This window comes from Dermacentor andersoni, chromosome 2 (assembly GCF_023375885.2).
Source record: "Dermacentor andersoni chromosome 2, qqDerAnde1_hic_scaffold, whole genome shotgun sequence".
NCBI lineage: Eukaryota > Metazoa > Arthropoda > Arachnida > Ixodida > Ixodidae > Dermacentor > Dermacentor andersoni.
The window spans coordinates 58,518,292-58,542,547 of NC_092815.1; the positions used below are offsets into that span (position 1 = coordinate 58,518,292).

The following is a 24,256-nucleotide window of genomic DNA, read 5'->3' on the forward strand; positions in this document are numbered from 1 at the left end:
ACAAGAACACCGCGCTGCACTGTTCAACAAACATCTCTCTTTTATCTATTTTCTGTATCTACTGTCACTTTTCTCTGTCCATATTGATACAAGGCAGAAACATTTAAACAACGCGCGCAGGTTCGTGCGCCCCCTCAAGACGACAACGGAGTATTGAAGGAAAAGGACGAAGTAATGGCACGTGTTTTCGCCGCACGCACTCGCATCGCAGGTGGCCGTTGTCGGCGTCTACAAGAAGAAGACGAGGTGAAGCGACGCTCGAGAGAGAAGAAGGCCTTCCTGATCTCCCGTTTAGAACGCGGCAGTGTTTTTTATTTACCCCAGGGCACAAGTTCGCCCACAATAAATAGTTGTATCTGGGTTTCCTTAACTGTCCGTTACAATATTGCAACCAACCGTATTGAAAAAGCCCACAGCGAAAGTAACCAAAATTTCTGATTCCATTAAATAGATAGTTCACTACGCCATGCCAATCAACCACACGCCCATACGCCCAAATTCTGTTCCTGGCCATTACCGTATTTGTCCGTATACTAGGACAATGGTCACAACCAACGTATACACTTAAGGCAGCCACCAGCGCTATTTCTCTTCCTGTAGTCTAGGTCTACGGGCCTGCCAGATAGGGTGTGATAGTGACGTGCGCAGCCTCAAAATGTTGTGTGCCAATTCCAGTGTCATTATTCATCTTTTTCCCTTCCTATAGTTTCCAACCCTTGTTCCTTTGCCGCCGGCACAAGGTAGCAAACCGGGCTCTTTTTGTTTATTCTTAACCTCACTGTCTTTGCTTTACTTTTTTTCTATCTCTCTCTGTAAAAGAGAATCGTTTTGCGACTAAATGTACATCCGTCTTTGTAATAAGTTCCTTAGCTGAACTAATCTCAGCATTTGGTGCATCGCGACTACTCCTTGGAGGAGTAAACGTTTTGTCCAGAGGTGTCACCGTGTTCTGCGCTAATTGTGCATGCTCTCACAATCAGCCAACCTGTTTGAAACTGATTGTGCCCGTTCCGTCTTATTTACCTTGTTGCAGGCTCTGAACATGACGGATCCATGGTCCGCCTTCACCATTTGGTTTCTGACTGGCCCGTCCCGTCTTGAGGTAAGCGATAACGGGAATCGCGTCAGCGATGCGTGAAATAGTTGCTCTATATTGGCGCCGAAGGACAAGGATATATATATTACCGGAACATTATACTATGGAGTGTTGTAATGAGAAAAATGCATGCGCTTTTTGGTAGAAAAGAGAAAGTACAATTTAATGGGCTAATCAAGCCTGCCTCTTGCTAATCTACAAAGCGGCAACCGTTAGCAGCTGTCCGACGAGGATGACACGCTGTATGTCGGCTGCACTTGATACAGAGTGGTCCTGATGCCGGCGTCTGTAGGCTCAGAATAGCACGACACATAGCTGTGTTCCGCGCCGCGGTTCACTGACGTTATCGGCTGGAATGTGCTGTATTACATGTGAATGTACGCATGGAATTACGGAGCATTTGACCGCGTAATCTCTCTGCCTGCATGCTAGCTTACAATTGTTCAATTTAGGCGTACAGTTTGACAGCGAAAGCTGAAGTTAGTGCCGCGTACAGTCCCAGTTGATTGCTTTCATTATTATTTCCGAAAATATATACAATTGATAGACAGTACACGAAAGGGAGAAGGAAGCTGTCAACTGCCACTGGAAGGGGCACGACACTCCCCTACTCTTCATGAAGGAGGGCACAGAAATTCGGAAATAAAATATATAGGAACGTATGTTCTGATTAAAAAAGAAAAACAACAATGTTCCGGAAAAGAAAAACAAAATAAATAAAGAGGGGGGGGGGGGGGGCGTTGTCGTGTAGTTTGTGTCATTCTGCGCGTCCATATGCCATACCGAGAGTTGTGCATCAGCCTTATCTATTGCTATGCCAATTTCGCAGTAAATCAACGCGGTTAAATGGCATATCGTTTAGACAAGAGAGTCGAAGTCGATGTCAAATCCGTCACCGCAATAGGACAAGCGCTATTGAAAATCGCAGGATATTATCTTGCGCAGGACCAGACTGCTATTGTGGCCTTTTACGTTTGCTTAGCAAGGAGTGTTACCGAGCAAGTTGATAATCCATAATGCTATGCAGCACACCAAGGCTTCTCTGTCTGTTTTGTCAGTCACTCATCCGCTGGTGCGCTCTGTACTACTGCCGAGGTGAGCGCCTCTTTTTTTTTTTTTTGCTAACGTGCATCACGTCAGCACGCCACGGAGAAGTTTCAAGCCTAGCTCTCCAACATGCCTACCGCTTGGTAGAATGCGTTCATGGCATTTATTCGCATGGGTTTCCATGCGATTGGTCAAAGCTTCAACAATTTCAAGCCACGTTCGTCGCTTTTAGTTCCGGTTCGTTTACATGTATTTTCATGCGAATAAATAAATTTATTGATTGAAAAATTCACTTATCGATATCCTACTGATACACCTCGCGCATTATATTGCACATTGCCTTCAATCCTTCACAAAATTAACTGTCGAGCAATTACGTAATGTATTCACCCCGAGTATACATATGATGTCAGATGCATGTGGAACTTTATGAGAGAGACTTGATCACTTTATCATCGCAACCTTTCGAGAAAATAAATTCACATCAATTTGATGTAGGCCCTTTCGCTGTCACAGACGACGAAAAGTAACCATGAAGTGCGTTTCGAATATCGCGAAATAGCAGATTTGATATTCCACACTGCAGGATCAATGTGGCAACTCGCTCCCCGACGTTACACATTCATATCGGTGTTTATTCAAAGAAAATCAGTTTTCACCGTATAAAACATTAGTAGACGGTAAGTCCACGTTGAATGATATGCTGCTTGCTTGTAACAGCGGCATGCAAAAAAACAATACATTTTTGCTTTTGTATCGCACCAGTCAGTAATAAGAAGCTGTTTTCACATCTTAGAAGAATGTAACTGCGAGTATCACGCATTTTCTTCTATATAATTCTTTTTTATTCAGCCTTTCAAAGTTGAAGACTGTGTCTGGACCAATTATATAAACCGACGTTCTGCCACCAAAAATAGTAACCTCGGTCCCGTAACGAAACAAAAGAAAAGAAAGAAAAGAATTAATCGCAACTTCTCGCTTCCGTCTCGACGGTACACACATCTGCGCCGTGTCTAAGTGTCGGCAGTTTCCAATAACGTAACTGGCGTTGAAAAAACCAAACCGGCCTTTCCTTCCTCTTTCGACATTGGGCAAAACTAGCCAAAGCGTTCGATGCCGGTGAAGCCTTTGTGCTCCTGTCAACCGTTCGCTGTAATCTGTTGCGTGACAGTCGCCGCAGTTCCTGAAAGCTGCAAGTTTCGATCGTTTCGCTTTTTCAGTGTCCACGCCCCTTAGTCTCCCGATAAGGTGGCTTGTTTTCCGTTTCCGTTCTTCCGTTGGCGCTCTCTTCTAGCGATATTTCTTTTTTATCCTGTTTTGGACCGTAGTAATGTTTGTCGACAAAAATCGATCGCACACTGTGGGGCGTTTTTTATTCTTTCTCTCTTTTTCTTTTCTTACTGACAAACAGAAGCCAATAAGGTACACATACAAGCACTGCCACAGGCTCATTTGTTCCTTATTGTTTTTAATGCGAAAGCATTATATGCCCCATTGAGCGAAAATCCGTGTTAGTCAGCGCGACCGAAAGATGGTGCCAAAAATAGCCGACGGCGCGAAAAGTAAGAACATGTCAAAAATATCCGGATTGACGTGAAATTTCTCACGGAGGTTCCTGTAAACAAAGTAAATTAATGTATCTAAAGAGAAAATTTTGTACATCTCGGTCTGGGTGGGAATCGAACTCGGGCCTCCAGGGTTCTGTCTGGCCCAAGGTGTGTCTAGTGCGTGCGTCAATGCACACGTCACGTCGCAGCTATCTGGCTGACCGAACGTGTGACCGAGTGTGTGCGTTAAATTAATTGGCGCAGCCAATGGGAAGGAGGCGGTGCCACGTCGTGAGCGTATAAAATGAGCGCGTTCATGGCGTTCCAGGATCTACAAACGGAATGATTTGCTTTCGCATTCCCACACGTAAGCAGTCTTAAGTGTCTCTACCGAATTAAGTTGTTTTTTTTTTCTTTCTTAGAGGGAACTGAAAATGGGGGGTGGAGGGTGGGGGGGGGGGCGGCTTCCATCTGTGCTTTCTTTAAATGTTAGTCAACAGAGCATGTTTCCACGGCACTTCAGAAAACACTTGACGACAGTAAGTTCAGCGTAAGTGATGTTACGGAATTTGGTTTCAGTCTCATTAGCGCAGTGACAACGATGTTCCACCTCTTAGAACGAGCTCGCAGCTTACATTCGTGGCCACAGCATCCGCGATTCCTATGGGAGCGAGGCTTAAAATCGCTCGTTTACCGATCATTAGACGACCGTTAATGAACCGCTGGTGGTCGAAAACAATCCGCAGCCTTCCACTACAGTGTCCTTCATAGCCCCAGTTTAGTACGGTGACGTTAAATTTCGTGAAAAAAAAAATATTGCATTCGTATACAAAAATTGGTTTATTCCACAGACCCAATGCACCTACTCTCTCTCTCTGTCTTTTTTTTTCTTTTTTTTGCTATTCTGGGTTTCCATGGCGGAAAGACGGCGCTACTTTACACGGACGAAAAAAAATAACAGACACATACCCGCGCTGATGTGTATGTCTATTCTTTCTTTATTCGCCCGCGTAAAGTTCAGCTGTATGTTTCACAGATATATATATATATATATATATATATATATATATACATACAAACTCGCCGAAATCTCAGGTTTCGTCAACGCCGAGTTTGATGCTGAAAAACTATGATTTACTGACTATGAAACTATGATTAAAGTTCACCTAAGGCCCATAGAAGCGTTTATGATGCGTTATAGTTTCCAGCTGCGAATCGTTGAGCAAACCAACTACTCAATGTTTATTAATCTACTAATTGATTGTTACTCTTATAAAATTGCACCATTCTCTCTCTTTGTGTGCGTGCGTGCGTGCGCGTGTGTGCGTGCGTGCATGCGTGCGTGCATGCGTGCTCCCGAATGTACTCTCTATGCCCGAAATAAAGGTGAACAAATTCTAATTTTCCTCAATGCAGAATGTTATTTGGCCTTTCTAGCGTTAAGACAGCATACATACGTACTCTTAAAGGAAGCAAAGAGTCGTAGAGGGTAGCTTAAAGGTAATCCTTAACAACCCCCAAGAAGAGCGACAGTCGGCCTAATCAGAACCACTTCAACGGCACAAGGCGTGTGCCAACGCTTCCGGTATAGCACAATGCATGTTCACTTTGATACAGGACGCAATGCTACCTTTCCCGGCTACAATTGAACCTAACGTGAATGCTCCCAAGTAAGCAGCGTTGGTTTTGACGTCACCGCTTGCATCACGCTGCGCTTGGCAATGGAAATTTTCGTCCAAGTAGCATGACTTCATAAAGCGGAGTGCACAGGCCTGCTATCTAGGAGGCGTTGCCACACTGCGTTATGTCGTCATGCTACTAGTCCCGAAATTTTCATTTTCAAACCTGGCGTGACGAAAACGGTGGCGTCAAAATAACCAGGGCTTAGACGGGAGCATCTCCATTAGGTTTTATGGCAGTCGGGCGAGGCAGCACGGTACTTCATGAGTCGGAGTGTACTATCTAGGAAGCATAGACCAAACCCAGCGTAGGGAGAAGTGAATATTTTAATGTGTAAGCATTCTTTGGCGAGTACCGCATCAAAATCTGTTCGTCCCGTGACACCTTATATATGCAAAATAAACGCGTAATTGCTCTATAGTTAAGACGTGTTGTAATAGTGTAATTGTAGATGATTGTTAGCGTTAGAAAAAAATATTTCTGAGCGGGATCCGAACGATGGACCGCAGCGTGGCAGACAGATGTCTGCGTGAGCCACGCACAAAAAAATTGTCACATCACCGTCGCCGCGTCAAGGTCGTAACGAAAAGCAAGATTTAAAAAAGGAAAGAAAAAGAAAGCTGTGGTGTAGGAAAAAAATGCGGATCTGACGCATCAACTGAGACGGTTTCGGGTCAGTTGATACGATATATCTACAAAATAAATGTATAATTGGTCAAGTTAACACATGTAATCATCATAGCATTGTAATAGTAGGTCATTCGTGGCGAAGGGTAGACATGCATAAGCCAGCTAAATACGTAAGCAAAAGCGAAGTATCAGCCGATGCAAAGAATGCTTGCACATTTGCGGACAATTATCAGAATTTCTGGAGAATTTTTTCCGTTGATGGCGGCATCCTCTGGAATTACGACCTAATGAAGTCAGTTTTTAGCGCGTTATAAGCAAACACTCCAACATCAGAAAGAACTCATAACAGCTACCACTGCAAAAATTATTTAGTGTTTTATAAAAAGCCATTTGTAACTGTTATTCTTCACTGTGAAGACTCTCAGTCTATGATAAGACATTGGGCAACGGTAAATGACCTTACTCGCGTACCACTAACCGAAAATCCGATTCTGCGTGAAATCAGACGGACATCACGACAGCACTAAAAGCTGTGAAGAAATGGTGCAAAGCTAGAACACAAGACAGTGGCACTCAAAAAAAAACTAAAAAAGAAAAGTATGTCCAGTGAACCTCTAAAGGTCTCGGTGCAATTCCTTCCTCCTTACGCAGTTTGAGTTATCAACAGTCGTCGACCTCATCGAGACTTGTCTCTCTATCCTTGCATCTGGTCGTGTCCAGTATACAAAAAGAAAAAAGGAAGACTTTCTGAGAAGGATTCCGCCCACTTACCATTCGTCACGAAGGGAAGGCCAACTCCCCAACCACGCCGCGAACAAAATAAACGCCAGCAAGAAAGAAATCGAAGGATTCCACCGAGTTTCGTGAGTGAGAAAAGCAAGTTCGCCGTTGTTCTTGTCCTTCTTCCTCCGCACGCGCCGTTTTTCGTCCCGCCTGGGAAAGCAGCGATCGGTATTGCTTTCGGAAACAAGCGGCACATCCTTTCCCCCCTCGGCGGGCACCAAGACCGGCAGGAACAGCAGCGCCCCTGGCCTACAACTGTGCTCCTCGCGTTTGCCGGCGGCGCAGCGATAGTATACTGAGACGCCACCGACGGCGGCTTCCACCACCTCTTTGCCCCGTAGCGCGATTGAGACGGCCGAAGACGCAAATCTGATACTCTACAACTGTCGCCGCCTAGCCAGCTGTCTGTGTGCTCGCCGCACAGACCCGGTGTGTTGTCCCGCTGATCGCGTCGCGTACTCTGCGCGACGTCTCGCCGCACGGATGAACCCTGTGGTGTCACGCTGAACGGCAAGCGGCATTAAAGAAGACGCCGCCCGAAGAATATTCCATATCGTCCTGGAGAAGGGACGAGCAAGGAAAAAAAAGAGAACGGCACATTAATAACGTGAGTTTTGCATTTCATCGCTTCAGTTTCCTTTCTTTATTTTCAGGCTTGACAAGGGGGCGTGCCCTGCGGTTGTTGTTCCTCTCGCCGAAGCCACTAAACGATAAATTTTACGGTGCTCTTCATACCCAAGCTGCTTTTAGAACCAGCGTATGAAAATTTCGTTTTACGCTAAAAAAAGTATGTTCGTGACCTAGATCGGTTTACTAGTTGGAGCCAGGGAATCGTAAACGTGAAGGTGTTGGCGAGTGCGGCGAACAGCTCTTGCGAGCGAAACGTTTTGTAAAATCCGCCCTTTATTCTCGAGGCAGCAGACGAATGTGATGCTGTTTACATTCCGATATTTCAACATCAGCAGTCTTCTTTCGGTATCAAAACACTAATTAACGTAGGAAAGTTTGAGATATTCTGCTTACCTTTCGTTGAGGCAGATTGTCAAGGTAATATTGCGTTTATGAGGGTCGGTATTAAGCTTAGCTACTGTTACCTTGTGCGTTGTTTTTATTCAATTGCACAATACGATAAGTCAACTCGTCAATAATTCCGTAACTTTCTTAAATTTATTTTTTCATTTCTGCCCCGTACTAGTACATACACGATTGCCATCTAGCATAGTGGGTTGTGCTACTTCACCTGAAACTAACAAACCTATCAAGAAGCCTAACCTTGGCGTGCTACAATGATGCTCTCTCTGTCCTAATGATAGCGCGAAAGTATTTAGACCTTCAAAAATGTATATGGTTTGCTGGGCTGATAGTTACTTCATTCTTGACGCAAGACAAAGAACATTAAGTAGGTCCTGAGAAGCGCCGTACTTAGAGCAGCACTGCGGGCTACTCCCACCTGGGTACCGGGAGGCCTATAGCCTCACCGCCGCAGAAGCGCGAAAAAAAAAGATTCGACACCAAGGAAAGAGCTTTGTCCGTTTAAATTTCTGTTGCATTATATTTGGCGCTGTTTAATTGCCTGAAGGTTGAAACAAGCCTTGCTCCGTCTACACGTGCGCGGCCGCCCGCCCACTATCCAGCTCTTGCGTTACCCCAGTGTGCGTCGTCGTGCCGTCGTCGTGCTACCACCGTGCTTTCGTTGTCACGATGTCGTCGTCGTGCCCCAGTGGTGATCGTTTCCGTGGGGATCGCCTCATTGCATCTAATTGGGGCAGCTTGCACGAGTTGGAAGAAATTTCGCGCGATGTTGGGGGCGTTTGTGGGAGATGAATTATTGAATGTCGCAGCGAGTTCACGGCTATAATTTTCTTCTTGCCACGTGATGTTATGGAATAAACAGCTGCCTTGCCTTGATCGCTATCTCCGTGGAAATAATTTGGCTGATACTCTTTCCAGGAGCGAGTAAATACCGCGCAGATTTTTTTTTTTTTTTTACGTGAGATGCAGGGGAAGGTAAAGAAAGGCAGAAGTTGACAAGATTCTGTTCATTTCTCTACTCTACATGTGTGGAAGACCTGAGGGAAAGATGAAATGTTACGCCTTGTGTCGAAATTTTCAATCAAAATTATGTGGGCACGAGTCAGGCTAATGAGCATGTGTACTGACCCAGCAACTCTTTGCTCCGTGTAGTCGGTCTTCGGGGTGTACGGCTGCTTTCGGTCGACGGTTACCTAATGCGCTTCATATATTCCATGGTAGTTGCACTGGGACAGACACACAAGTACACTACAACGAATATCAGTGTTCTTTCAGTATACGCCGTAAGTGTTTCAATGATTCTGATCGCATTACTCTCAACCGGTCATTGCCGAATTTTCTCTTTAAACGTCTCGCCCTCTCGACCGCGTGACATTCCTTGCCAACCTCCCGACAGGTCGTAACGTCTCCTCAGTGCAAAACGCTACTATAACTGATTTCAGATAAAATATACCACACTGTCAGTTAATGTATTTCTTAACAGTGTTTTTCTTTTTCTTGTTGTTGTTGTTGTTGTTAGGGGTGGTGTTCTTTTTTTCGCGGTAATGGTTACTAGTTCAGATGAGCCCGCGTGGGTCATGTACGCTTTGGAAAACACCGAGCGTCTGCTTCTGTGGACATAACTTTTCGTAACGCGAACGGCACCACATAATCATCCTGTTGCTCATATAACCCGCTGACTGAAAAAACAGTAATTCTACAGGAGCGCAGTTTAATTATTCAAGGCACGCTGAAACTGCTGTATGCAAAATACAAAACATGGTACGGCAGAAGCGAGCATCGCAGTTGGCGTCGTTCCCGTTAAAAGTGGCGTGCAGGGCAGCACGACCAAGGAAGGAAGTCGAAGGTAATGTCCTTTTAATGAGATAACTTTGCATGGCTGCGCCATCCCTTCATGTGCGCCCATTAAAACATTCACCTAAAACTCTGAAAGTGAGCTGCGCGCCGGGAGGGGCGCTCCCGGCGCCGCGTCGTTCGCGAAGCGCTATAGTTCCAGCTAACTCGTCGCGAATGTCCTCTTTCGACGTCAGTTTAATGACATAACGGCGCATCAATTTAAGCTATTCCGAAATAGTTTAGCGAAGCCCGATAGTCGTTCAAGATGTCTGGAAATATTCGTGCGTTCGCCCCCCCCCCCTTCCGCCCCCAAGTTTGCTCCTTTTATTATTTCGCGAATCTGGGCAAGGAAGACGACGCGATTGTGAGGCGCATGTATTCCCTGTGGTTCAGGGAATGTTTTCGGATAATTGCGCCAGCGTCGCTCCGAACTAATACAGGGGCCGCGCGGCTCGAAACTGTTTGGAAGCGGGGAGAAGGAAATTACACCGCCTCCTGCTCGACAATATTTTTTTTTTGCACTTTTTTGCTCTACTTATAGGTTCCGGCAGCGAAGAAAGGGTTGCCATCTGGTCTTTTTTTTTTTGCTTGCTTATAGCTATCCAACGCGCGGCGGCGTTGTTGACGGATATTGGCGGCGTCCCTTTTCTCGTTTCCTGGAGTTCCTCTTGCACGACTCTGATATTGTTGCCGTGTTATCTCCTGTAGTCTGCGCTCCGCTTATAGGAGCGGATCACTTTGTCTCATTGGTGCGTCATGAGGACAGTATCGATGACGAGCCGTGCTGGCGTACGTTTGACTCTAATGGTTAGGTTCGAGTTTTCGGGAGCCCTCACTCAAAGACCAAAGCTGAAGCGTTCATACTGCGATCCTTATCTGTGCACTGCAGACGCAATTTGTGCTTTTCTCGACCACCAGTACGGCTTAATGAAGTTTTCGCGTGATATGCGAAAGTGAAGACTTCATTGGCTAACCCCGCCCCTCCCCAATTTTTAGTGTACATAACCAATGGAGTTGTGTTTGGCGCAGTGTTCGGTAACCATATCACCTTGTGCATATTTGTTTGTGGCCAAATAAACTCAATTAGTAGTCAGCGCTCGTGTTTGTCCTTCTCTTATCATTCCTTCGACCTTATTTACTTTTCCTTCAGCGCATCAGGGCTTCGCTCTGCAGAAATCCATACCATAACTATAACATCTATCTCATCCAATAGACAACCTATAGCAATATATAGCCCTAAACCTAAATGAACTAATCCAACGAACGCACCAGTGTTCTGCGTAGTCAGACAATAAGTCCCCACATAATACATGTACATGTAATGTCGGCTAATGGGTGTTTCTAAAGCACATATACCTCCTAGTAGAATAGCGCATAACCCGCCGTGGTTGCACAGTGGCTATGGTGTTGGGCTGCTGAGCACGAGGTCGCGGGATCGAATCCCGGCCACGGCGGCCGCATTTCGATGGGGGCGAAATGCGAAAACACCCGTGTTCTTAGATTTGGGTGCACGTTAAAGAACCCCAGGTGGTCGAAATTTCCGGAGATTACCACTACGGCGTGCCTCATAATCAGAAAGTGGTTTTGGCACGTAAAACCCCATATTTAATCATTTAGAATAGCGCATAATATTGAATGCCTCTGAGTTTCATATTATGATAAGGCCACTACATTCTTATAACACTGGGTATATTCCATTGGGTATGTGCTCTTGGCCAATCTCCGGAATGGCCATGTGCAACTGAGAAACAAGTATAGAAGCCCTAAATGTATTTCGATAGGTGCCGTACTTTTATATGCCATACGCCTCTCATCGACATTCTTCCCTCGACGGGCATCATACAGGGCCTTCATTCGTGTGTCAAAGCTAACAGCTGCAGGCGACGAGGTCGTAGGCGTGTCATCCTCTATACTGCTGCTACCTTGCTAACTCAAACAAGCTTCGCACTTTAACATTTATACATTTAAAATCCCTTAAACAGTACATCGTGTCGGCGTGCTTTTTCTTAATGTTTCTTACTTTAAACTTCTATTTTATATCCATGATCAAATAGAGCAGTTTACGAATGCCTTGAAAAAAGCTGCTTCACATCGCGACATTAGCAACTGTGATCACTGGTTGTTTTGCTTGTTCCTTCAAATGTGCAGGCTTTCATCATTCCGAGATGGTGTTTCAGAAGTCTGTTTTATGGTAAAATATTAAGTTAAATCGTAGGGGAAACATGGGCAGCTGGCCGACATTAACTTCGCCCAGGAAAGCGCCATAGCCACCGAATGCCATTACTCGGTAGGTTAGGTTGGGTCATTCTTAGTGGCGGGCGTAATCAGCGCGACAAAGACGTCTCCTAGTCTCCTACAGAATTCAAACGCTAGACGGCGCGCTGCACGAATCGGCGCGGTTCATAGTCGCCCGCGTTTGTAGTCGCCGAAATCTTGTATGTTCGCTTTGAGAAAACGCGGACGCGGTGGCCCCGCGTAGGCTTCGTTTAGACACGTCTCGCCCAACTTGCAAGAGCTTAATTCCTTTCCCCACCCGGTTCCCCGACCTGCTCGCTACTTTGCCTTAATGACTGTTTCCATCCCATTTGCTCCGCGCTTTCCTCCGGCCTCGCAAATTTGCCCCAAAACAAATCGAGCCGTCGGCGCGCCTTCAGCGCGTTTTCGCATGCGAAAAAAAAAAAGAAAAACGTTGAAGCCAGTCATTTCTCCGCGTGCTCGTTGCATATCGTCGTCTTTCCGCCGTGTCGCAACTATGTTACCAGACTGAATTCGACCTCTTCCTTCCGTTCACCAAAACCGGCGGCGCCACCGCTGCTCGGTAACTGCGAGACGCGTGCCCGGGCAGTCGGTGCATTCGCCGCGGGGCTTATAATGATTCCGACTGCAACGGCCGGGTCTGGAAGCTAGGGCACAGATCGGCCGTGGTGTGCCCTCCGGTGTAACACAGTGAGCGACGCTTTAGCGCGCCGTTGCGAACTCGCCACCGTTGCTGCAGTCCGCTGTGCGCTACGCGGCCGGCATGGTAGCGCGGCCGCTAATGGTCGCACTTCCTCCTGAATTCCCTTCTTCCTCCTCGACCGCTCCCTGTACCGCAAGCTTAGCCGGGGCTCCGCGCAGTAGGGGCGAGAGAAGGGCGGGAAGGAACGGTCGGACGCTGCATTCCCGCGCTCTGCCGCGCCCACGACGTGCGCACGTGTGCTTCCCACTCCGAGAACTGTGCAGCGATAGTGCATGGAGTCGGCAAATTAGAGCCCGGTTGCAGGAAGTGGTCTACCAGTTTACATGGTCGCCAATGGCACGATCAAAAAACCAGATCGGGTAAACAGTAACTTTACTTTCCTTCTGATGTTTCTTTGTTCTATATCTTTGTGTGTGTGCTTCATTTATTTTTTTTTTTTTTTTGCGAATTGGCAAATTCCACAGTAAGCAATGTCTTTTGAAATTATTGCGCAAGGGGAGGATATCAATATGAAGATATGTGAAAAACGTCAAATCACACCTAAGCAGTTGTTGCGAGTTGTGAATGCAAAAGTATTAATGTCCAAATGAACGCCGCTGAGCGGTCCTTCGATTTATGAACTCCTCGTGGGCAAGCGAGTGCGTTGAGACGCTTAGCGAACTCCTCCTAGATAGCGCAAGGCCGGTGCACTTTCGATCCATGACGCCATACTACCTTGCCCTATTGCCATAGAATCTAGTGGGGATGCTACCGAGTAAGCCACGGTGATTTTGACGTCACCGCTTTCGTCACGCTGGGCTTGGCAATGGAAATATCTGTCGAAATAGTATGTCATAAAGCCGAGTGCACAGGCCAGGCGCTGGTTTAGCCCAATGTGTAAGAGAGTCGGCTTCTGAGCGTGGGGGTCTTGGGTTCGAAACTCACTAGCACCAATGTCTTAACGCGATAGCGTTAAGGGCCCAGTGTCGCAGAAAGTCTGGCGTCGGCGGCGATGTCCGTATGAGAAAAATGACGACCATTTCACTCCGTGAAGATGGAATGGCAGCGAAAGCTGACGACAGTCAAAGATGTCAGACGAAAAGCAAAGTGCGTTCGCTGCCATTCCATCTTCACAGATTGGAATGGTTATTTGCTAGTTCAGCATTGCAGGAACATACTTCGTCGGTGGTCGTTTCGCGCCGGCGCCCTGTTTCCATTCTCGTTGCAGTTCGGCGCTCCTCGTAAGGATGTTGTTCTTCGGGTGTACAGTCGCGATCTTTTTGAGCGTGAACAACGGGAGCGCGTGGCTTTCCGTACTGCCAGCGCAGTTTAGCGGCAGCGCTGAGGCCCTGCGCATGCGCGCTGTTCGTCTGGTGTGCGAAAATTCTATCTTCGCGCGCAATGCGTCACGCAAGTACGCGCGTCATCTGCTACACGCGCACCGCCACAAGAAGCCATAGGCTTCAAGAGCGGTAATAATGTTGAACTTTACGTTCCACACAATGTATAAGTAAACTTGAAACTATGCTATTATTTTCCGACATTCTGAAAATCATTGTTCGTCTGTGGCTAGTCTATTGCCGGGCATGCGTATTATACTTGTGGTATATATATTTGTTCACATTACCACATTGGTCAGAGCAGCTGTTGAACCTCAGCATGGCCCGCGTTGTTAAGAAGAGAGGCGAGATATTGTCCAACATTCTCTCACTGGATATTCTCGGCGCACTATCGGTGCCCTCGTGCTGAGGCCGCTAAAGACTGTCACGAGGATTATTCAAGTGTTGAGCAAGGGAAGCCGCATTTTTGACGCCCCACATAAGCGTCGACCAAGGGCAATGACGGATGAAGAGCACGCGCTTGTGGCAGCTGCAGCCGTGGAGAAAATGTTTCAGTCTGCGACGGAAGTGCGGGAGCTGCTGGATGTGGACGCTTCTGTTAGCATACGGCGACGCCTCAGGAGTGCTGGTCCGCGAAGTTCTGTGGTTGCTCAAAATCCCGTCCTCACTGCTTCGAACAAGGCGCCACGACTGCAATTTGCCGAAGCGCACGGCTCGTGGATTTCCGATGACTGGGGTCGAGTATTCTCCTCGACGAGTGAACATTTTAATACGTCAAAACCAACGTGTGCGAGTGCGGCGAGCATGAAGGACATGGTAAGAACTTTTTCTGAAGGGACTTTATTTTGTGTGAAGGACTGAATTTAAAAAATTCTATGCAGTTACGAGCCAGCCCCACGTGTCCACACACTTGCGTGAACACGTGGGGCGCGGTGTCAATGTATGGTCTCGAGCCTCTACCCCGCATGCAGGCGCCCTTAATTCGCAGAGCGAAATTCGCTGTAGTGAAATCTTGGCCGACGCGCTCGTCTCTTACACCCGCACCGCTTTCCCAGATGCTGATTTTGTGTTCCCGCACGACCTTGCGTGGGTGCACACTGGGAAAGTTGAGAAAGAGCACCTAAAAACTTGTAGGGCCCATCTGCTCCGCTGACCGGCCAAGGGCTCTGACATGAACACCTGCGAAAATGTATGGGGGCTGATAAAAGCAGTCATTTTACGGCACCATACTTATTCGGCGACTGCTGAGAGCTGTGGGTAGTTGGTCGCTAAGAGTTCGAGCATCATCGAGCAAATAACCGAGTGTCTGCCTCAGTACAGTCTAGAATGGCAGCATCGGTTACTGCAAAAGGGGATATGACAAGATATTAACGAAATTCAAACAGCTAATAATTGCAACATGCAGCTGTTACTTCTCCAGATGTTTAAATATTTTGTGAAAATCCCAAAAATTTAGGTCGGACGTTTTTATTACTTAGCCTGCTTCCTGCATTGTGTTGAGAAAAGAAAAACAAAACTAGGTAACGATTTCCAAGTAATTAGCGTAACACTAAGAATGAGGAACACAACATGTAAACTAAAAACATCTCGATTTTGCTTAGTGATCATTTGGTCACCGCCGAGAAAACAAAAAACAGTTAGCAGACAAGCGAGCGCTCCGATGACGTGATGCGCGCGAAGCGGAGCTACTCTCGCCGCGCATGCGCACAGATATTTTGAGGCGCCGCTTTACTGTGGTGGTAATATCGAAAGCCTCGCGCTCCAGTGTTCACGCTCAAAAAGATTGCTACTGTACAAACTATACATGTCCGCCCCATCGATAACGCAGCTGTTCTTAGTGCCGATACCTCTCCTGCTTATATACTGCGATAACCTTCACGTCACGCTATTTTTCACGGCGAGTGTTCTAATGTTCCGCATTCTGACATCTGCGACACCGCAGTGCACCCGTACGTGATGACACAGAAAGCAAGCAATGAAACTCATTGTGTACGGATTTGTTAGAAATCGCTAAATCCGTTTCTGTTGCAGGACGCCGAAAAAGAACTACGGAAGCTTAGTCATATACAGCTTTCGCTGTAAAAAATCATCAGCCATTCAATTCTGTGAAGGTGGATGGCCAGCGAAGCCATGTAGTACACGACAGAGAGGTGGCACCGAATTTTGAACAAAGGTACGCACACACATCTATTAGTGTACACCCGCGTTCATTCATGTTTGCAATTCGTTATGTGCCTTCGTGTTTTCAATTCGCGATATATTGAGGCAAGGAATTTGGGACCGAAATCACTACACTGACTGGCAGTGTGCCAGTGCAGTCAGTGCCTTCGCCGAGGAAGGGACAGTATAGGAACGCTGGCGCGATGAGCGGCAACGGAGCCAGCTGTAGAAGACGACGGCGACGAACGCGCGAGCAGTGGCAGGAGCGCGTTTGTGCGCTTACACCGTGGGGCGCCAACGAGCGAGCTGCGGTAGAAGACGACGACGAACGCGCGAGCAGTGGCACGATCCATTGTTGATGACGATACTTCTAAAGCGAAAGCTTTACTGGCCGCGAGCTTGCGATTTCGTCGTGGCAGTGCTCCGAGGAGGCACATGACGTCGCATCGCGTTCCTTGTCGTTGCGTTCGCCTCCGCTCGCTTCGCCAGCTGCGTCGCATGCTTGATAACATGTCGGAGGATTGAAAAGGAGAGCTTGCGTGCGCCGCAACCACAGTTGAGACTGCAGTATGGACAGCGACAATTCTGATAAGCAAGAGGAGGCCTGGAATCGACATCGGAACGAGATGAAGAGGAAACGAATCGCTCAGCAAAACAGACGAACAGGGCGCCGGATGACTGGCTAAACGCCGCAACATAGCTAGACAACCAGACTAACCTGGACTTGCAATCAAGATTAACCAAGGCTAACAATGCTATGCCTTAGCTTTCGCTGCGTATATCCTGGCATAGCGGAGCTAAGCCACTGCGAATTTTTTGCTCACAGAGATTCGTTGACGGACACGAAAAAATGCAGGAACCCAAGCCATAAACACTTCGCTGTAAAATAATCCCGAACCACGCATCCCGATCCACGCAGGCGCGGCTCGTGGGCAATAGGCATTACTGAACTAATTGAATACCTCAAAGTACTATTCGTCAAAAAATTCGTCATGTTTCACTTACACACAACCTACAGACATGATAGCGTCGGAATGCAATTTGAATATACAAGAAAACATAATTCTGTTACGCTGAAACTCAAGCACAAGCCCCTTTGCCAGCGGCCGTTTGAGGTCTGTCTTAGCAGGAGCGGCGCGCCCCGTTCGGTTCCTTGCAACGCGATCCAGATGGCGCTCACTTCCGCACATCCGAGGCAGCGGCGGCGCCTGCTGTAGGGGAGAAACAAAAAGAACCAGAAGGCTCGCCTTCGTGCATAGCGTTAGGCGCCAGTTCTTCCAGGAAAACATTACGGTTATAAGCTGCAGTTGCCGGGAAACGTGAGAAACAGTCGGGCATATTTGAATGCTCTCGCGTTCCGCGCTTAAGGCGAAGCTTAAGCGTCCATTACATTTTTTTTCCCTTTCCGATTTATCTTGTTTCTTATAAATTTCTTTGGACCGATTACCGAGGCGAAGTACGAACGCAGGCGAGAGCTTACGCCCACAAAGAACGCGCGGATCCGAGAGCGAGGGTGATGTGGCTTCGCAGTGATTTTCTCTCCCCTCACGCAACACCTGGCGTGCCAGCGGGCCAGCAGGTGTACCTTTTCGCCCGCTATGCTCTGTCGAGCTGCGCACGTGATGTGGCGTCCCAGCCAATAGGAATTTAGGTTTTGTTTCTCTGCTAGAGACGCCGGCTTTTTCGCTCAATGGGCAATTTGATGCTTACGCATCAAAAAAAGAAAAAAGCGAGTCACGCTGGTGCGGTCAGTGTCTCAAATAACCGTTGTATTTAAACAGTCAAGCCGGACTTTACTATGAGTGAGGCATATACATTGCTCTGTAAGACATCAGGAGAACCTGGAATGTCCAAATAGTATAGTTTTCCATGGAGGCAGACTACGAATCACGAACCTCACAAAGAAACTGCACGAGCCAGACAGTGAAAAAGGAACAGCAACATCGGTTTTCTGGCGCCTCTTACAGCGAAGCTTTTTTTGCGTAACGTACTCCCACCCCACATGTGCTTATACTGTTGTACTTCTGTGTGCATACATCTGTCATCGCATCACCTTTGTCCTCATGAAATTGCTTCCTAGGCGTCTCACACTGTACATTCGCCTGATTGGGTCTTTGCATTTCGGCATAGCTCGAGAACGGTGTGATGAACGGTGTCATGCATTTCATGACATGAATGTTGTCGCCTTTGCAGTGCATAAACATAAATATTCCTTAATATTACACGTTGCATGGGATGAAAGCTAACGCAATTCTACGCATCCCCGTTGTATAGCAATTCATTGATGTTTCACTAAAACTACACTTAGTATAGACTCCAACATGTGCGACGCATCTGCGTTGTATAGCAATTCATTAACCATTTTACTGAAGCTTCGCTTCATATAAACTCCGACATGTGCAATGGATCTGCATAATTATGTTTTGTTTCGCGCACAGTTTTCCTTGCCACGATATGGCTATAACCGACGTGTCCAAGCTCAAGACCTAATACTCTGCGCTTGCCGACCTCAGCCACAGCTTCCACAGTGCTGCATACATTTAACGACAGGGAGTACGGCAGCCGGAATTTGTCGGTGGCCTGCGCCCATTTACACAACTTCGGGGCCAGAAAGGGTCTCGCGCAGGTCCGAGATTTAATTGTTTAATCGTTGGGCGCTCCGTGTGTCGCCTGTTCAAAATTTTTTCATCAGGTGTCTCGCAAGAGCGAGAAGTCTCATTTTTTTCCTGCGTGCCTAATGGATATGGTTAACCTTCCTTTGCAATTTAAAATGAGATGTCATGGTCAGGAAAAGCTTGACTTCGAAAATTAGTTTTGACTTTACGAAGCATTTTGCAACAAATGCTTTTATAATTTTCATCTGCGCTCGTGGCGTAACAGTAGTCGTAGCATATTATCCGGTAATATAACCTCTAACGAACTACTAAACTGAAAGACAATAGTACGTATATATAATGGACTATATCTTTATTGTTTAGCAGTCACCGTGAACACGCATCGCTTTATGCCTAAATCTGTTAATGCTTGACGTGAGCCTGTATAACTCTAAACATGCGCGTATTAAGTTGCGTGGCAGGCGTGCAGCGAGCCTCGTTACATTTATTGCCGCCGATGCATTCTTCAACTGTGTAGTTTCAACTGTGTAGTGAAGTTTTCACTGGTTTTGTCACCCTTGAGGGCAAGTGTGCGAACACTGTGCTCTCAAATAGGAGTTTTTGTCAAGAGTTCTGTTCTTACCGCCTGTATGAAAATTAAATTATGGGGTTTAACGTGCCAAAACCACTTTCTCATTATGAGGCACGCCGTAGTGGAGGACTCCGGAAATTTCGACCACCTGCGGTTTTTTAACGTGCACCTAAATCTAAGTACACGGGTGTTTTCGCATTTCGCCCCCATCGAAATGCGGCCGCCGTGGCCGGGATTCGATCCCGCGACCTCGTGCTCAGCAGCCCAACACCATAGCCACTGAGCAACCACGGCGGGTGCCTGTCTGGTTGGAACTGCACACTGTCCGGTAGTCTAGCCGTTAGATACAGGGGCAGTGGTTAGGGCCCTAATTAGCAGTAGTGCTACTGAGTGACATAATTTGGTATACCAGCCCTTCTTACCATACTTTTATTTTTGTCCAACATATGATTGTACAGCTTATGTATCACTGTCATATCTTTATTTACATGTATATTTTACGCAATTTACAGCGAATGCGTTTAGGCCACCATACAGCCCCATCATCTTTAACATTGACCACATCGTCGACTACATCGTACCACTTTCTGGTACTCTTTAACCGCTCCTGGCGCTTGCGCCATAATATCCTATTAATGACATGCACTAGTTGCTAATATTAGCTCTTTTGAATCTCATTTTACGGCTAATCAAGCATAGGTTCTTTGTATGCTTCTGAAGATGATCGGGAACAGTAGTCATTGGTCTTCTAAACTTATACGAAACAAACCCTTGATATGTTGCGTATTGTAGTAGGTTACTGCTTCAACATTCTGTATGCCCTCTTTCATTCTTCCTCTCTTCAAAGTTTCCCTTTCTTGAATTTTGTGCCGGAACTACGGCGCCGATGACATCAGCAGGATGTCGGATTTCTTCGCGTTTTCGCCTACCTACAGTGCATTTCTGGCCAGAAATAAAAAATAAACGCCGCAGGATTTGCCAGGTTGAGTCATTGCCTACTTTCAAATGCAATATTTAATATCCTTCCTTCATTAATAAGCATTTAAGCGGCGCGAGAAAGAAGGCAGGGATGTTTACCAAAAGTGTGTCTGGTTGGTTACCTTGCGTATCGAAGCGAAAGCAAGAGATAGAAAGAGGGGGGGGGGGGGGGGGGGACGAGAGGACGCGGTGAATGTCTGAACGCGTGCCGAAGGCACCACGCCGCCAAAAAGCGATCTCAAAAGCCAGTCGTTTTCAAAAAGCATAACAGCGCCTTCACTGCTTGTTGTGCCGATGATACTGTGTTCCAGTAGCGTCTGCAAATGCAGCGGACGATCGTCCAGTCGCCGCGACGCATTGGACGTTGATTGTCCTTATACATCAAATAAGATACAGTGGCACAATAAGCGGTCAGTGTTTTCCTCGCAGCCACAGCCATAACGTGCAGCCCTGTCGGTCATTGCAAGTCACCGCCAAAGTCAATGAAGTCGCGAGGCACTAGTGCCGTAACCATAAGATGCGGTTGCCATTATTATCTCGCTTTTCCGACCTGCCCACTCATAGTAAGACTGGGCAATAAGCGCTCCCGTAAGTTTAATCCATTAATCTGGCCCAACTTAGCGCTTCCATTTAATGGCCTTCAGTTACGTCAGCTTTTCCACTGTGCAGAAACCCATGAGACCACTGGACTAAGTTATGCTTACTGCCTGCGGAAATGGCCTCTCTGTATTGCGTTCAGCAATGGACGGAAGAAGGGCAGGCGTAACGCTAGCGCCACGAAGTTCGTGCTTTTTTGCGCTCACACCGGGACATATGGGGAGTTCTCCTGACGTCTACTATCCTCCTCGTTTCACTTTTATTTTGCACAGAAGCGGGGGGGGGGGGGGGGGTGTAGCGAGAGGGGGGGGGGGGTTGACAGCAGTCATGCGAGACGCCAGCCATGCGGAGCAAGATGCGTGATTATGCGTGCCTTATCTTGCCATATTGCGGGGCTTCCTTGTTTTATTGGGTTACACTCGCTCCGTAATCTCGTATGGAGCGCGCCGTCTCAGCTGCGAGAGAAACCAGACACGCGTGCTAAGTGCAAGACGCGCTCTTGTGAAGGGGGCGTGTTTATATAAAAACACACACTTGAGGCCACAAGTGTACGGCTCGGAACCCGCTGCGTAGCGTAAATCAGATGAGACTGCTTTCTTGCGGAAAAAGAAAGTGCTGTGAAGGGCAGCAACAGTTTGCGGTGAACGTATTGTGTTCATGATAGGCAGTAAGAATCCTCGCAGCGAGCCATAAATGCCAAGTGCTGTTGAAGAGTGATGCGTCTGCAATAGTAAATTTTCAAAAAATGCGTGCAATGTGGAAATACGAGCGTAATGCAAGAAGGCTTTCTCCGCAGCAGGTTATGATGGTCTGATGTTCAGAAGCGCGAACACTACATGATAAAAAAAATAAGGAACGTCGTTACTCGTTCCTTTCTTACAATATTAATCCCATCTGATTTGTGGTTCGAAAGCATGCAGATAACGGCTGACCGGCGGCCCTCCGGTGGAAGCGGACTGCCTTTGTTGGTGCTGTATAGTCGTTGTCGTCATTAGCCTATCCTAATTACTTTTGGGCGGAGAACACTCCCAGAGGTCTTACCTGCCCTGCGCAGGCCCAATCCGTCATATGCCTGCAAATTTTCCTATCTGAACACATCGCCTAGCCCTTCCCTGCCTTTGAGGTTTTTTGTTTTGTTTTGTTTTTAACTTCGATTGGCTGTCATGGCGTTATTAAACACCGGTTATGTCTTTCTGCAGGCTGTATAATATGTTGAACTCCAACTTTCTTTTTCATGTCATCATCATCATCATCATCAGCCTGGTTACGCCCACTGCAGGGCAAAGGCCTCTCCCATACTTCTCCAACTGCCCCGGTCATGTGCTAATTGTGGCCATGTTGACCCTCCAAACTTCCTAATCTCATCTGCCCACCTAACTTTCTGTCGCCCCCTGCTACGCTTCCCTTCCCTCGGAATCCAGTCCGTAACCCTTAATGACCATCGGTTATCTTCCCTCCTCATTACATGTCCTGCCCATGCCCATTTCTTTTTCTTGATTTCAACTAAGATGTCATTAACGCGCGTTTGTTCCCTCACCCAATCTGCTCTTTTCTTATCCCTTAATGTTACACCTATCATTCTTCTTTCCATAGCCCGTTGCGTCGTCCTCAATTTAAGTAGAACCCTTTTCGTAAGCCTCCAGGTTTCTGCCCCGTACGTGAGTACTGGTAAGACACAGCTGTTATAAACTTTTCTCTTGAGGGATAATGGCAACCTGCTGTTCATGATCTCAGAATGCCTGCCAAACGCACCCCAACCCATTCTTATTCTTCTGATTATTTCACTCTCATGATCCGGATCAGCAGTCACTACCTGTCCTAAGTAGATGTATTCCCTTACCACTTCCAGTGCCTCGCTACCTATCGTAAACTGCTGTTCCCTTCCGAGACTGTTAAACATTACTTTAGTTTTCTGCAGATTAATTTTTAGTCCCACCCTTCTGCTCTGCCTCTCCAGGTCAGTGAGCATGCATTGCAGTTGGTCCCCTGAGTTACTAAGCAAGGCAATATCATCAGCGAAGCGCAAGTTACTAAGGTATTCTCCATTTACTCTTATCCCCAATTCTTCCCAATCCAGGTCTCTGAATACCTCCTGTAAACATGCTGTGAATAGCATTGGAGAGATCGTATCTCCCTGCCTGACGCCTTTCTTTATGGGGATTTTGTTGCTTTCTTTATGGAGGACTACAGTGGCTGTGGAGCCGCTATAGATATCTTTCAGTATTTTTACGTACGGCTCGTCTACACCCTGATTCCGCAATGCCTCCATGACTGCTGAGGTTTCGACTGAATCAAACGCTTTTTCATAATCAATGAAAGCTATATATAAAGGTCGGCTATATTCCGCACATTTTTCTATCACCTGATTGATAGTGTGAATATGGTCTATTGTTGAGTAGCCTTTACGGAATCCTGCCTGGTCCTTTGGTTGACGGAAGTCTAAGGTGTTCCTGATTCTATTTGCAATTACCTTAGTAAATACTTTGTAGGCAACGGACAGTAAACTGATCGGTCTATAATTTTTCAAGTCCTTGGCGTCCCCTTTCTTATGGATTAGGATTATGTTAGCGTTTTTCCAAGATTCCGGTACGCTCGAAGTCATGAGGCATTGCGTATACAGGGTGGCCAGTTTCTCTAGAACAATCTGCCCACCGTCCTTCAACAAATCTGCTGTTACCTGATCCTCCCCAGCTGCCTTCCCCCTTTGCATAGCTCCCAAGGCTTTCCTTACTTCTTCCGGTGTTACTTGTGGGATTTCGAATTCCTCTAGACTATTCTCTCTTCCATTATCATCGTGGGTTCCACTCGTACTGTATAAATCTCTATAGAACTCCTCAGCCACGTGAACTATCTCATCCATATTAGTAATGATATTGCCGGCTTTGTCTCTTAACGCATACATCTGATTCTTGCCTATTCCTAGTTTCTTCTTCTCTGCTTTTAGGCTTCCTCCGTTCCTGAGAGCTTGTTCAATTCTATCCATATTATACTTCCTTATGTCAGCTGTCTTACGCTTGTTGATTAACTTCGAAAGTTCTGCCAGCTCTATTCTGGCTGTAGGGTTAGAGGCTTTCATACATTGGCGTTTCTTGATCAGATCTTTCGTCTCATGCGACAGCTTACTGGTATCCTGTCTAACAGAGTTACCGCCGACTTCTATTGCACACTCCTTAATGATGCCCACAAGATTGTCGTTCATTGCTTCAACACTAATGTCCTCTTCCTGAGTTAAAGCCGAATACCTGTTCTGTAGCTTGATCTGGAATTCCTCTATTTTCCCTCTTACTGCTAACTCATTGATCGGCTTCTTATGTACTAGTTTCTTCCGTTCCCTCCTCAAGTCTAGGCTAATTCGAGTTCTTACCATCCTGTGGTCACTGCAGCGCACCTTACCGAGCACGTCCAC

The 24,256-nt window shown here is 46.9% G+C and overlaps 1 protein-coding gene and 1 long non-coding RNA gene across 7 annotated transcripts in view; one reads left to right on the forward strand and one right to left on the reverse strand.

Moving 5' to 3' along the window:
* Positions 1-6,854, reverse strand: part of LOC129387808 (uncharacterized) — a 308,256-nt gene extending 301,402 nt beyond the window's left edge. The window contains exon 1 of the long non-coding RNA XR_011892758.1: positions 6,772-6,854. This is a non-coding gene — a long non-coding RNA (uncharacterized lncRNA). The remainder of the gene's footprint in view (positions 1-6,771) is intronic.
* The window catches only part of LOC126542251 (ADAMTS-like protein 5), a 220,320-nt gene that overhangs the window by 148,219 nt on the left and 47,845 nt on the right, over positions 1-24,256 (forward strand). For 4 of the 6 annotated variants that reach the window (XM_055077122.2, XM_055077124.2, XM_055077120.2 and 1 more), the window contains exon 2: positions 1,034-1,102. The gene's annotated coding sequence lies outside the window, so the exon portion shown is untranslated. Of the gene's footprint in view, positions 1-1,033; positions 1,103-7,150; positions 7,391-24,256 lie in introns of those variants that run through there. The other 2 variants (XM_055077121.2, XM_050189236.3) reach the window with 1 other exon arrangement.